This window comes from Macaca thibetana, chromosome 15, assembly GCF_024542745.1.
Source record: "Macaca thibetana thibetana isolate TM-01 chromosome 15, ASM2454274v1, whole genome shotgun sequence".
NCBI lineage: Eukaryota > Metazoa > Chordata > Mammalia > Primates > Cercopithecidae > Macaca > Macaca thibetana.
In genome coordinates this window covers 6146933-6161051 of record NC_065592.1, presented here as the reverse complement: position 1 = coordinate 6161051, position 14119 = coordinate 6146933, and the positions used below count along the sequence as shown (strand labels likewise).

The window sequence follows — 14119 nt, the reverse complement described above, 5'->3', positions numbered from 1 at the left end:
ATCTTGACTAAAAATACAAAGATAAAAAAAATTTTTTTAAATTAGCTGAGCATAGTGGTGCATGCCTGTAATCCCAGAAACTCAGGAGGCTGAGGCAGGAGAGTCACTTGAACTTGGGAGGCGGAGGTTGCAGTAAGCCGAGATCACGCCACTGCACTCCAGCCTGGGTGATGACAGAGCAAGACTCTGTCTCAAAAAAAACATTTTAAAAAAAGGACTTGAGAGGATTTCCATTGGTCATCACCAACCTCGAGGCTGTCCATCCATTGGCCACGGCCACCCACTGGCTGGGGAGGGGAAGCCCCTTAGCCATGTGAGCCCCCAGCCCCCTCCCAGGGCGGCATCCTTCCTCACTGCGGTCCAGGCCCCCAACCCCAGCTCTGTGAGTCCTCAGGAATGTAGCGCCCTTGTTGCTTCAGCCTCCTGCTTCATCCTGCGGAACACGCCAGCCTCCCGTGCGAGCATCTCCAGGCCAACGTAAGATCTGAGATTTGCTTTAGGTTATTTTGTCCATAACCCAGAGGCTCATGAAAAATATTTTTCCAAAAACAAAAGAACACTCTTCACCCAAAGATAAATGCAGTATCTTGCAAGAGAAATTGGAAAACATTGCTGGCTGCTTTAAAATAGTACTTTAACTTTAGCCCCCAAGCTACCAGAGCTCTGCGAGGCTGGTCTCAGTATACCCGACGTGTAATAATGTGGGGATGGGTGGTAACATACCAGGAAAGAAGGACCAGGCAATGTGATTAGTGACCAGCAACCCCCATGGTCCTACAAGGAGGTGCTTTGAGAGAAGCTGGGGACTAGCTCTCCCCGCCCAGCACCCGCCCACCCCAGTTCAGAGCCATCGCCATGAGCCCTCTGAAATCCCCGTGGGGCTTTGCCTTTGCAGGGAGCCAGCCCTGGGGCCTCCTCCTCCCTGCCCAGCTCCGGCACCATCCCTGGCTCGCTCACCCAAACTCACCGCTTCCTCCATCGTTCCCCCCAAGGAGTGGATGACATCACTCTTTCCGGCAGCCAGGAGTTGACCTACATTCCACCCGCCCTCCTGTCTGGGAGACTCTCCAAACCCCCCGCTCCTCTCTCCCTGGGAGGAGGGAAGGGCCCCGCTCACGATTTTTGTGGAGTGACGGTGCCAGGCCCGGGTCCAGATGGTGCCCCCGCAGCAGCTCCTAGGCACTGCCTGCCCCTCCCCGCAGGGCAGGGCACGCTCCCGCCTGGCACGGGCCAGGGTCCCTGTCATCCTTCATGTGGCTGTCGGGCCCCCAGCTGAGCCTGCCACGTTTCCCGGAGAACTGTTGTCTGGGCTGGGCTCTCCCCTGGAAGTGAGGCCCGGTGCTGCCTCCTAACAGTTGTGGTCTCCGGGGGCTTACTAGGGATTCGTCAATTCAAGAAAAAGGGAAACTTAGCTGAGAAGCTGGCTGTGACTCTGTCTTTGCTGGCAGCAGGGCTAGTATCCAGCAAGCGAGAGAGTGCGCCCCATGTCAGGCCATGAGGGAAGTCAGGGTCCGAGCAGAGGGGCCAGACAGCCACACGGGTGAGCAAGGTAGCAGGAGCAGGTGGGCCTGCCAGATGAAAGATGGGATGCCCAGTTAAACCTGAATTTCAGATAAACAAGGGAATCATTGTTTTTTTAGGATAAGTATGTCCCAAATATCTCATGGAATATACTTGTACTAACAAAATCAGTAGTTATTTATCTAAATTTTTTTTTTTTTCAGAGACAGGGTCTTGCTCTATCACCCGGGGTGAAGGGCAGTGCAGTGGCACAGTCACGGCTCACTGCAGCCTCAACCTCCTGGACTCAAGCAATCTTCCTGCCTCCGTCTCCTAAGTAGCTAGGACGATAGATGCTCACCACCATGCCCTGATAAATTTAGAGTTTTAAAAAATTTTTTGTAGAGATGGGGGTCTCACTATGTTGCCCAGGCTGGTCTCGAACTCCTGTTGTCAGGTAATCCTCCTGCCTGGGCCTCCCAGAGTGCTCGGATTACAAGCATGAGCCGCTGTACCAGGCCTAAAATTCAAACGTAACTCTGTGTCCTGTATTTTTATTTTGGAGATCTGGCAATCATTGTGGCATGGGGCTCTGTGGGGCAATGACCCCGAGAGGCCAGTGAGGGCTGGGCATGGTGGCTTATACCTGTAATTCCAGCACTTTGGGAGGCTGAGGTGGGCAGATCATTTGAGGTCAAGAGTTCGAGACCAGCCTGGCCAACGTGGTGAAACCCCATCTCTACTAAAAATACTAAAAGTAGCCGGGTGTGGTGGTGGGAACCTGTAATCCCAGCTATTCGGGAGGCTGAGGCAGGATAATTGCTTGAACCCAGGAGGCAGAGGTCGAAGGGAGCTAAGATCAAACCACTGCACTCCAGTCTAGATGACAAAGCGAGATTCCATCTCAAAATAAGTAAATAAATAAAGGATAAATATTTGGCAATATATTACTGAATCCTCCAAGAGGCCAGTGGGTGTGTCACCCCTTGTGGGTGGCCCCAGGGGCCTGGAGAATAGGTTGATTATCTCTATTTTGGGGAGCTGCAGGCCGCGGAGAGAGGCTGTGGGGTGGGTGTTGGAGGGGACGGCATGAATAAAGGGCCCTGCCCTTGGGGCCAGGCACCTCGGGGCTGCCAGGTAAGGCCGATCTTTGCACCTGGGAGCCCCTGTACTCTCATCTCCATCCCTCCCTCTATCACCTGTTGGCTGTTGACAATAGCAGCAATAATAATAGCTGACATTTCTGGAGGGCTTGCTCTGTGCCAGACCCAGTGCTGAGCACTCGAGGGTATCAGCTCAGCTCGACCCCTGACAGCCCTGCCACGTGGAAACAGCCACTTCCTAGGGTTACAGGACGCTGACTGATTCCCCAAGGCTGGTCACCTTCCTGCCTTTGCCCAGCTTGAGGGGTCAGAGGTTTTTTTTGTTTTTGTTTTTGTTTTTTGAGACGGAGTCTCACTCTGTCACCCAGGCTGCAGTGCAGTGGCCAGATCTCAGCTCAATGCAAGCTCCGCCTCCCGGGTTTACGCCATTCTCCTGCCTCAGCCTCCCGAGTAGCTGGGACTACAGGTGCCCGCCACCACGCCTGGCTAGTTTTTGTATTTTTTTTAGTAGAGACGGGGTTTCACCATGTTAGCCAGGATGGTCTCGATCTCCTGACCTCGTGATCCGCCCGTCTCGGCCTCCCAAAGTGCTGGGATTACAGGCTTGAGCCACCACGCCCGGCCGAGAGGTCAGAGGTTTGAACCCGACTGTCTGGCCACCATGCAACCTGATGCTGCAGCCCAGCTGAGACACTCACTGGCCTTTAACCCAGCAGGTGCTCCGTGCCAGATGCTGCACAGAGGGCTCCCTTGCATTATCCCCTTCCTCCCTTGCTTCTTTCTGCAAACATTGAACGCCTTCTCTGTGCCAGGCAATGTGTTAGACATTGACCAAAAATTAAACCCAGAGAAGTGACTTGCTCAAGGTCACCTAGCAAATCAGTAGCAAACCCTGGGTGAGAATCTGGCTGCTGACTCAGCCTCTCTCTCTCTCTCTCTCTCTCTCTCTCTCTCTCTCTCTCTCTCTCTCGCTCTGTCTCTGTGTGTGTGTGTGTGTGTGTGTGTGTGTGTGTGTCAGTCCCATGGAGCCTTCCTGCTGCTGTCTGAAGAGCTAAAGCCGTGGGATTCTGCAATGGAGCAGGGGTGGAGAGGGAACAGCCCTGGTGGCCTGGGAGGGGTCTGCTGGCCTCATGGGCTGGCCAGCTTGCCCTGTCTCTATGTTCATTATTAAATCATCTTTTCTGATGGATGAGCTGAAAAGCGCTGTGTCGGGGGATCAGGTGGCCCAGGTGATGGTTTTCTGTGAGATTGATGGTTCCTGAGGGTCAAATTCAGAGAGCAATCCCTTGGGAAAATTGATCCCACAGAAGAAGGGGAAATATCTGGGCTGGAGTGCAGCCAGGAGCCCAGACTGCCCACCCAGGTCCAGATCCAGACTGCCCACCCGGGTCCAGACCCAGACTGCCCACCCAGGTCCAAATCCAGCCTGCTCACCCAAGTCCAGACCCAGCCTGCCCACCCAGGTCCAGATCCAGACTGTCTACCCAGGTCCAGATCCAGACTGCCCATCCAGATCCAGACCCAGACTGTCCACCCAGGTCCAGACCCAGACTGCCCACCCAGGTCCAGACCCAGACTGCCCACCCAGGTCCAGATCCAGACTGCCCACCCAGGTCCAGATCCAGACTGCCCACCCAGGTCCAGACTGCCCACCCAGGTCCAGATCCAGACTGCCCACCCAGGTCCAGACCCAGACTGCCCACCCAGGTCCAGATCCAGACTGCCCACCCAGGTCCAGATCCAGACTGCCCACCCAGGTCCAGATCCAGACTGCCCACCCAGGTCCAGATCCAGCCGGTCCACCCAGGTCCAGATCCAGACTGCCCACCCAGGTCCAGACCCAGACTGCCCACCCAGGTCCAGATCCAGACTGCCCACCCAGGTCCAGATCCAGCCGGTCCACCCAGGTCCAGATCCAGACTGCCCACCCAGGTCCAGATCCAGACTCCCCACCCAGGTCCAGATCCAGCCGGTCCACCCAGGTCCAGACCCAGACTGCCCACCCAGGTCCAGATCCAGACTGCCCACCCAGGTCCACATCCAGCCGGTCCACCCAGGTCCAGATCCAGGCAGAGGCTGGTGCCGGGAGGGCATGTGGCAAAGGGGGCTTCTTTCTTCTTCTGTGGCTGCATTTCCTTGGCCGTGGCTTGGCCACAGAATTGGTAAGCAGGGCCATGGGTGGCAGGCATGGGGGCATCTGGCTTAGTGGCCCCTTTCCTGGCCTTCTTTGTCCCCATGGTATGGACACAGAGCCAGCACTGAGAGAGACGCAGGGGGCAGGTGGCTGTGAGATCCAGCTTTAGTGCCATGCAGCCCCGGGTGCCAAGCCTGCTTCTTCCACCCAGAGCCCTGGCCCTTGACCCATCTGAGCCTCACATTCTCACCTGTAAAGTGGGAAGGACAGCGCGTTCTGGGTTTTCATGAGGATTTGATTAAGAATGCATAGCGTCCGTCCACGTATGAGCGCTCAGCAAATTATTTCTATGTGCTTGCTTATTTATTTCATTTACTTCATCTCCCAAGGGCCTTCCAGAATAGGGCAGAGAAATCACAGAAGGCTGGCAGCCTGAGGCAAGGAGGGGAAGGGTGTGCCTCTGTCTGGGGGAGCTGTGGGGTGGCTGCAGTTCCAGGAGCCTGTGTCTGTCCCAAGAGCCAGCAAACTGAGACTTTTCAGGCTCTGCCCACTGCCTGCTTGAGACCCTTCCTAAAGTGGGGTTCACCGGCTGTGTGACCTTGGGCAAGTTGCTTAACTTCTCTTGCCTCGTTTCCTTGTCTGTGAAATAGAGATAGTAGTAGTGTACTCTGCATAAGGTTCCTATGAAGAGGTGATAACTTCACTCATTGAAAGCTCTGAGGATCCCTGGCCCTAGGAGCTCTTAAGTATAAGAAATGGAAAACTGGCATGTCCTGGGCACCTGTTTGTCTTATGCAAGAGCTTTGTAGACTGTCTCGCAGCTGATCCTTCCAACAACTCCATGAGGCAGGTGTTACTGCCATCCTTATTTTACAGATTAGGAAACTGAGGCCGAGTGAAATTCAGCAACTTTCCTGAGGTCACACAGTCGTTGGCAGAAGATCCCAGGCCAGTGGGGCCCGGGGGATGGGGCTACCATCTCACAGTCACCCAGAAAGACAAAAGGAAGGCACACAAACCCCAGTGGGCACTGCTCTGTGCCAGGGCTTTTGTTTCGACCCAGCCGCGATGAGCGTGGGTGATATGGCCGGTGTGGTCCACATCTCTCCTCAGGGCCAGGGTCAATGGTGTTTGTAGCAGCCTGTGGCATACGCAAGATATTGTTTCCCGCTCTTCAGGTGAGAAAAGCGAAATTCGGTTGGTTAAGAATTTGTGCAGGCCACACAGCTGTGTGCAACATGAGCCGGGCAAAAGCCCCGCCCAACAGCACCACGAGGGCTCCCGGCTTCTGCCACATGGGCCACCCAGGAACACAGACGCTAAGTTTGGCTCTGAATCGAGCTGCCTGGATTCAAGTCCTGCCTCTGCCCCTTATCAGCTGTGGAACCTCAGGCAGCTCACTTCGCCACCCCAGGTCTCAGTTTCCCCATCTGCACAATGGAGATAATAATGACATGTCGTTTGGAGGACTGCTGTGAAGGGCTGATGTGCTAATTCGGGTGGCACTCTCAGAACAGTTCTTCATGCAGAGTGAACACTCTCGCATCAGCTCTCTACCCAGGAGCCTTCCTTTGAGGCACAATGTGATAGGGTTTTTTGTTTGTTTGTTTGTTTGTTTGTTGAGACCAAGTGTTGCTCTTGTCCCCCAGGCTGGAGTGCAATGGTGTGATCTCGGCTCACTGCAACCTCCACCTCTTGGGTTCAAGCGATTCTCCTGCCTCAGCCTTCCGAGTAGCTGGGATTACAGGCGCCTGCCACCACACCTGGCTAATTTTTATAGTTTTAGTAGACTGGATTTCACCGTGTTGGTCAGGCTGGTCTTGAACTCCTGACCTCAGGTGATCTGCCCACCTGGGCCTCCCAAAGTGCTGAGATTACAGGCATGAGCCATCATGCCTGGTCACAATGTGATAGGTTTATACAAATAGGAAAACAAATCTCTGAAGATTTTTAGGAGAGATACTGCAAGAAAAGCCTGTAAGCTGTCAGCATGCAGGTAAGCCCTTCACTGTTTCCACACACCCCATTCATTCATTCACTCACAGCTTTGATTCACACGTACAGTCCACACATTTAAAGCGTACAATTCAGTCGCTTTTAGGTTATTCACAGAGTTGTGCAACCATCACCACAGGAGATTTTAGAACATTTCCATCACCCTAAAAAGACACTGTGGCCGGGCGTGGTGGCATATGCCTGTAATCCCAGCTACTTGGGAGGCTGAGCCAGGAGAATCACTTGAACCTGGGAGGCAGAGGTTACAGTGAGCTGTGATCGTGACACCGCACTCAGCCTGGGGGACAGAGCAAGACGCTGTCTCAAAAAAAAAAAAAAAAAAAACACACACAAAAAAGCCATCTACCTATCCTAGACATTTTGTGTAAATGAAATTATACAATATGGCTGGGCACAATGCTTCACGCCTATAATCCCAGCACTTTGGGAGGCCCTACCTGGAGGATCACTTGAGGTCAGGAGTTCAAGACTAGCCTGGCCAACATGGCAAAACCCCGTCTCTACTAAAAACACAAAAATTAGCCAGGTGTGGTGGTGGGCGCCTGTAATCCCAGCTGCTCAGGAGGCTGAGGGAAGAGAATCACTTGAACCCAGGAGGCGGAGGTTGCAGTGAGCCAAGATCATGCCACTGCCCTCCAGCCTGGGTGACAGAGCAAGACTGCATCTAAAAAAAAAAAAAAAAGAAAAGAAAAAGAAAGAAAGAGAGAAAGAAAGAAAGGAAAAAATGAAGGAAGGAAGGAAGAAGGAAAGAGAAAGAAAGAAAGAAAGAAAGAAAAAGAAAGAAGGAAAGAAAAAAGGAAAGAAAAAAAGATTATACAATACGTAGTCTTTCATCACTGACTGCTTTCATTTGGCGTAATGTTTTCAAGGTTCATCCGTGTCATAGTGTGGATCAGTATTTCATTTCTTTTTATGGCTGTATAGTATTCCATTGCCTGTTTACACCACATTTTTTTTTCTATTGATGGACATTGGGTTGTTCCCCCCTTTTGACTGTTATTAGCAATGCTGCTACCAACATTCGTGTACACATTTTGTGTCCCTTTCTCTTGGTTTATACCTCGGTAGAATTGCTGGGTAACTCTCAGTTCACCTTTTGCAGAACTTCCAGACCACTTTCCAAAGCAGCTGCAGAATTTTACATTTCCACCAGCAGCGTATGAGGGTTCTGATTTCTCTGCATCGTCACCAGCAGGTGATTATCTGTCTCTTTGACTCTGCCTATCCTGGCGAGTGTGAAGTGGTATCTCATTATGGCTTTGATGTGCGTTTCCCTGATGGCTGTGATGTTGAGCATCTTTTCGTCTGCTTCTTGGACATTTGTATGCCTTCTTCGGAGAAATGTCTGTGCAGATCCTTTCCTCATTTTAAAAACTGGATTATTTGTCATTTTATTATTGAGTTTTCAGTGTTCATTAGATGTTCTAGATATAAATTCCTTTTTAGCTATGTCATGACTTGCAAATTTTTCTCCCATTCTGGGGGTTGTCTTTTCACTTTCCTGACAGTGTCCTCTGAAGTACAACAATATTTAGTTTGGATGAAGTCTAATTTATCTGTTTTTTTCTTCTGTTGCTTTTGCTTTTGGCATCCTGTCTAAGAAACCATTGCTTAATTCAAGGTCATGAACGTTTGCCGCTATGTTTCCTTTTTTTTTTTTTTTTTTTTTTTTTTTTGAGACACAGAGTCTCGCTCTGTGCTCAGGCCAGAGGCCAGGTCACCCTGGCCTGACCTCATGCTTCTAAATAACATTTCTAAAACATGAACTTTAAGCCAGGCGCGGTGGCTCGCACCTGCCATCTCAGCTCACTGCAACCTCTGCCTCCTGGGTTCAAGTGATTCTCATGCCTCAAGACCTCCCAAGTAGCTGGGATTACAGGCACCCACCACCACACCTGGCTAACTTTTGTGTTTTTAGTAGAGACGGGGTTTCACTATGTTGACCAACTTCAACTCCTGACCTCAGGTGATCTGCCTGCCTCAGCCTCCCAAAGTGCTGAGATTACAGGCGTGAGCCACCATGCCTGGCTCCTACATTTCCATCTAAGAGTTTTCTAGTTTGCAGGTCTCTGATCCATTTTGAGTTAATTTTTGTACGTGGTGTGAAGGATCCAACTTCGTTCTTTTTATGTGGGTTTCCCATATTATTTATTTATTTATTTATCTAATAATTTCTTTAAATTAATATACTTTAAAAATTTGGCCTCACTTAGGTAGTATTTTTGAGATCCCAGGTCCTATGAGTTTGACATTTAAAAAAACGTACTGCGTATTCAAAAACAGATACTAGCCTGTGAAGCTGTTTTACAGTCTGTGCGCCCGTCTCCCCCAGTCTTCTGGTACACCCCACTTGGGGAGCCAATGCTGATCGTGAGTTTTATGGAGAGGGAGAGTGTAGCAGGGGGTGATTGGAGGTAGGGATCGTGAAAGGCCTCCCCAAAGAAGCGGCATTTGGCCTAGAATCTCTCACCACCTCTAAGTATTAGCTCTAGGAGAAGGGGCGGAGCCTGTCGTACATTCCAGGCAGAGGGAACAGCATGTGCAAAGGCCCAGAGGAAAGCAAGATGAGAACATCTGCTGGACAGAGACGTGGAGAGAGAGGCAAAGAGACAGGAGAAGACGAGACGTGGAGAAAGGTGCACTGAGAGAGTCAGAGAGGCCAAGAGGTCATATACAAACACCATGTCCACACACAGACACAGAGGCAGTACCACCCACAATGACCAGCAAAAGTCAGGGAGACCAGAGGCACCCGCATTGACCAGGTACCATGTCTGTGCCAGCCTTGCCAGCCTTTCCCCACACTGTGCCAGCTCCTCCCTGCAGCCCTGCCAGGCAGGGCAGTTCTCTCCTTTGGAAGAAGCAGCACTGTGCTTGTTCTGGGGCTCAGCCATGGAGTTGAAGAGGCCAGGACATCTTCTCCTGTTCCCGAGGAAGACAGGACTGATAGGAGGGGCTGGCCAGGATGGAGCCTGGGCAGAGCCAGCTGGGGAGGGACGTCTGGATTTGGGTCAGGAGAAACCAACTGTGTGACCTTGGGCGACTCCCCACCTGCACCACCCAGCCTGTCCAACTCCGACATCCAGTGGCTACCTATTATCACCGTTACAATATGCTTCTTGGAATCAGCCGGTCTTCCATGCATCTTTACTAAGCCAAGGTCAATGTGATCGCCCAAAGTTGATGGCAATCTTTTCTTTCTGTAGCTGGTATCTAAAAATATCCCTTCTTCAGGCCAGCAGTGCCGAGCACATCCCCAGTTCCATACAGCTGCAGTGCTCCTCTCTGGCCAGCTCAGGGGGGTGTTAGACAGGAATTCAGAAGAAGGAAATTAAAACCTCCCCAGGTCAGATTTTGCAGACAAACTCTTGTTAGACAAAGTCAGACAGATTTCTTCCCTGCAGGTCTTGTCAGAGCCTTTAATCTGCTGAGACGTACTATGACCCTCAGTGGAGTGAGGTGGGATCAAGGAGCAGATGTCAGGGGATTTGGAGGGCATCATATGCTTGACCAAAAAGGTTTAAGCATGGGAACTTTCTGTGCCATCTCTGGGATCTGGCGTCTCCAGAAAGAAGGGCTGCCCGTACCAATAGGTGCCTGCTGTCCTCCTCTGTGCCTTTACCAGAGCTAAGCATATAGCAGTCCTGCAGCATGCGTGTGGCAATGGAGAGACGGGAATGCCAGGCAAAGAGTGAAGAGGCTTTTTAATGCTCTATTTATTTCAGCTTGGTGTTGCAGCAAAACCTCAGCAGGGTTAGTGTCCAGGCTCTCAGGGAAAGATGGAGTTAAAATAACACAGACTTCAGTGGTGGCTAGCACTGCTGGCCAGGGCTCTTGCTCTGCCTTGGAATTCTGTTCCACAGAATTCCAGAGACGTCCTTCGTCCTAGGAACTGAGCATCACAGCACAGTGGACACATGTAACCTAAAGCGGTGGGTTCCCGAGTACCCCCCTCTCCCACAGCCCGTCCAGGGGCTGCGGATTCTCTCCTTCTCCTGGGAGGAAAGGTGTGAGCTCAGAAACCCACCACCTTCTCCACCCTCGCCTGACCTCATGCTTCTAAATAACATTTCTTTTTTTTTTTTTTTTTGAGTCTCGCTCTGTCACCCAGGCTGGAGTGCTGTGGCCGGATCTCAGCTCACTGCAAGCTCCGCCTCCCGGGTTCACGCCATTCTCCTGCCTCAGCCTCCTGAGTAGCTGGGACTACAGGCGCCCGCCACCTCACCCGGCTAGTTTTTTGTATTTTTTAGTAGAGACAGGGTTTCACCGTGTTAGCCAGGATGGTCTTGATCTCCTGACCTCGTGATCCGCCCGTCTCGGCCTCCCAAAGTGCTGGGATTACAGGCTTGAGCCACCGCGCCCGGCCTCTAAATAACATTTCTAAGACATGGACTTTAGGCCAGGCACGGTGGCTCACACCTGTAATCCCAGCACTTTGGGAGGCTGAGGTGGGCAGATTGCTTGAACCCAGGAGTTTGAGACCAGCCTGGGCAACACAGGGAGCCCCATCTCCACAAAAAGGAAAAATAAAATTAGCCGGGCACGGTGGCACGAGACTGTGGTCCCAGGTACTCGGGAGGCTGAGGAGGGAGGATTGCTTGAGCCCGAGAGGCAGAAGTTGCAGTGAGCCCAGGTTGTGCCACGGCACTCCAACCTGGGTGACAGAGTGAGACCCTGTCTCAAAAAACAAAAGGATTCCATCGCCTGGATGTACCATAATTTCCCTAACCATTCTGCAGGATAATTCGAGGACAGAGAGAAGCCCCTGAGGAAGAAGGCAGCCCTGGTGACCAAAACTGGCAGATGGGGGTTACCTGGGAGCCCCAGGGCTGGTGGATGCAGGGGCCACTGTTTCCCCACCCAGATCCTTGCTCTGGAAGGTGCTCCCCAGAGGACCCTTCATTCCCAGTCAGATGGGGACAGAGGCGGGGCAGAGCCGAGGGAGGAGGGCTCAGATGAAGCGCCTGGCAGGACTGATATATGAGGGAGGCCGGACGCGAGGAGGGAGATTCACAGCCTGTGGTGTCCAGGAGGATTTGGGGACTGTGAGGTGAGAAAACAAAAAACCTCACCCAGCGCAGTGGAAGGGGAGCATGAAGAGAGAAGAAAATGCCAGTTACACATCCTCAAGACAATCTCTGAATGGACGAGTGCCAGTCAGGGGGAAACGGAAGTTGCACTGAGCCAAGATTGTGCCATGGCACTCCAGCCTGGGTGACAGAGTGAGACTCTGTCTCAAAAAACAAAAAGATGCCCCGCACCCCAGGCACGACGGGTGGGACCAGGTGCCCTGCCCTGGTCCAGGCCTCTATTCACAGGGTCTCACTGGTCTCTCCCTGCCCAGGCTTTTGTCTCCCAGACAAACCAGTCTCCATGAAGTGGCCACAGCAATATAAAATACGGCCCAGAGCAGGACACACTTAACCTGTCAAAGGCTTGCAGAGTAAAATCCCACCTCTGTCTCCTGGTCTGGCCTCCTCCACCCCCCAGCCTCATTGCAGACCTCCCGGGTGGAACTCCTTTCAACCCCAGGGCTTTCCTCATGCTCTTGCCTCTTTCTAGAAGGTTCTCCCCTTCTGGCCCAGCAACTCTTGATCCTCTTTCAGGTCTTAGTTTAAAACTGTTCTTCCTGGCCGGGCACGGTGGCTCAAGCCTGTAATCCCAGCACTGTGGGAGGCCGAGGCGGGCGGATCACAAGGTCAGGAGATCGAGACCACAGTGAAACCCCGTCTCTACTAAAAATACAAAAAATTAGCCGGGCGCGGTGGCGGGCGCCTGTAGTCCCAGCTACTCAGGAGGCTGAGGCAGGAGAATGGCGGGAACCTGGGAGGCGGAGCTTGCAGTGAGCCGAGATCGCGCCACTGCACTCCAGCCTGGGCAACAGCATGAGACTCCGTCTCAAAAAAAAAAAAAAAAAAAAAAAACTGTTCTTCCTGAAAATCCTGGACTCCCTTAGTGCCTTCTTTGCACAACACATGGGCTCTTTTAACGGTTGAAATGAACACTTGAAGAGGTGTGTGATTCTTACTTTTATAATTAATAGACTTTATTTTTAGAGCAGTTTTAAGTTTACAGAAAATTGAGCAGATAGTACAGAAAGTTCCCATTTCCCCACCACCCCTGCACAGTTTCCCCTATTGTGGAGTATATGTGTTACAATGATGAGCTAACACGGATACAGTAGCATTCACTAGAGCCTGTTGTTTACATCAGGACTCACTCTGTGTTGGACACTTCTGTGGGTTTTGCCATATGCATAATGCCAGGTATCTACCATTGTGGCATCATAAACAATGGTTTCACCACCCAAAAAATCCCTGTCTGCCACCTATTTATCCTCCCTCCCTGTCCCCTCCTATCACTGATTTTGTTCATGGTCTCCCAGCTAGACCCAAAGCACCATTAGGGCAGGGAGCCATCTGCTTTGTTGACATTATAGTCACTGTTCCCAGCTCAGAGCCCCTGCCACATAACAGGGGCCTGATAAATATTTTTCTTTGCATCTTTTAATAAAAATAGGATTCTACTAAACCCATTGTTCTGCAGTTTGCTTTTTCCAAATATTGACAATATATCTTGGAAATCTTCCCATCTCAGAATATAGAGCACACACTCTCTCTCTTTCACTTTCTGTTATGGAGAATTTCCAACACAAAAGAAGACAGAATCTGCTATGACAAACCTCTGTGTACCTCTCGACTGCAGCTATCAACTAGTGAACCTTCCTGTTTCATCTGTACCTCTGCCCATCAGATAGTTTCATCTGTAAATATTTCTTTTTTTTTTTTTTTTTTTTTTTTTGAGACGGAGTCTCGCTGTGTCGCCCAGGCTGGAGTGCAGTGGCCGGATCTCAGCTGACTGCAAGCTCTGCCTCCCGGGTTTTTACGCCATTCTCCTGCCTCAGCCTCCCGTGTAGCCGGGACTACAGGCGCCCGCCACCTCGCCCGGCTAGTTTTTTGTATTTTTTAGTAGAGACGGGGTTTCACCGTGTTAGCCAGGATGGTCTCGAACTCCTGACCTCGTGATCCGCCCGTCTCGGCCTCCCAAAGTGCTGGGATTACAGGCTTGAGCCACCGCGCCCGGCCTCATCTGTAAATATTTCTATGTGTAGCTCTCTCTTTTTTTTTTTCTTTTTTTTTTTTGAGATGGAGTCTCACTCTGTCTCCCAGGCTGGAGTGCAGTGGTGCAATGGCTCACTGCAACCTCTGTCTCCTGGGTTCAAGTGATTCTCCTTCCTCAGCCTCCCAAGTAGCTGGGATTACTGGATGCACAACTACACTTGGTTAATTTTGTATTTTTAGTGAGACGGGGTTTCACCATGTTGGACAGACTGGTCTCGAACTCCTGACCTCAGGTGATCTGCCTG

At 51.5% G+C, this 14119-nt stretch overlaps 3 protein-coding genes across 8 annotated transcripts in view; 2 read left to right on the top strand and 1 right to left on the bottom strand.

The window, feature by feature from the left end:
- MED27 (mediator complex subunit 27) overlaps positions 1-14119 on the bottom strand; it is a 443188-nt gene that overhangs the window by 354480 nt on the left and 74589 nt on the right. The gene's annotated exons all lie outside the window — the stretch shown is intronic.
- The window catches only part of NTNG2 (netrin G2), an 83618-nt gene that overhangs the window by 49693 nt on the left and 19806 nt on the right, over positions 1-14119 (top strand). The window lies entirely within an intron of this gene.
- The window catches only part of GTF3C5 (general transcription factor IIIC subunit 5), an 870547-nt gene continuing 868093 nt past the window's right edge, over positions 11666-14119 (top strand). The window contains exon 1 of the mRNA XM_050760053.1: positions 11666-11684. The gene's annotated coding sequence lies outside the window, so the exon portion shown is untranslated. The remainder of the gene's footprint in view (positions 11685-14119) is intronic.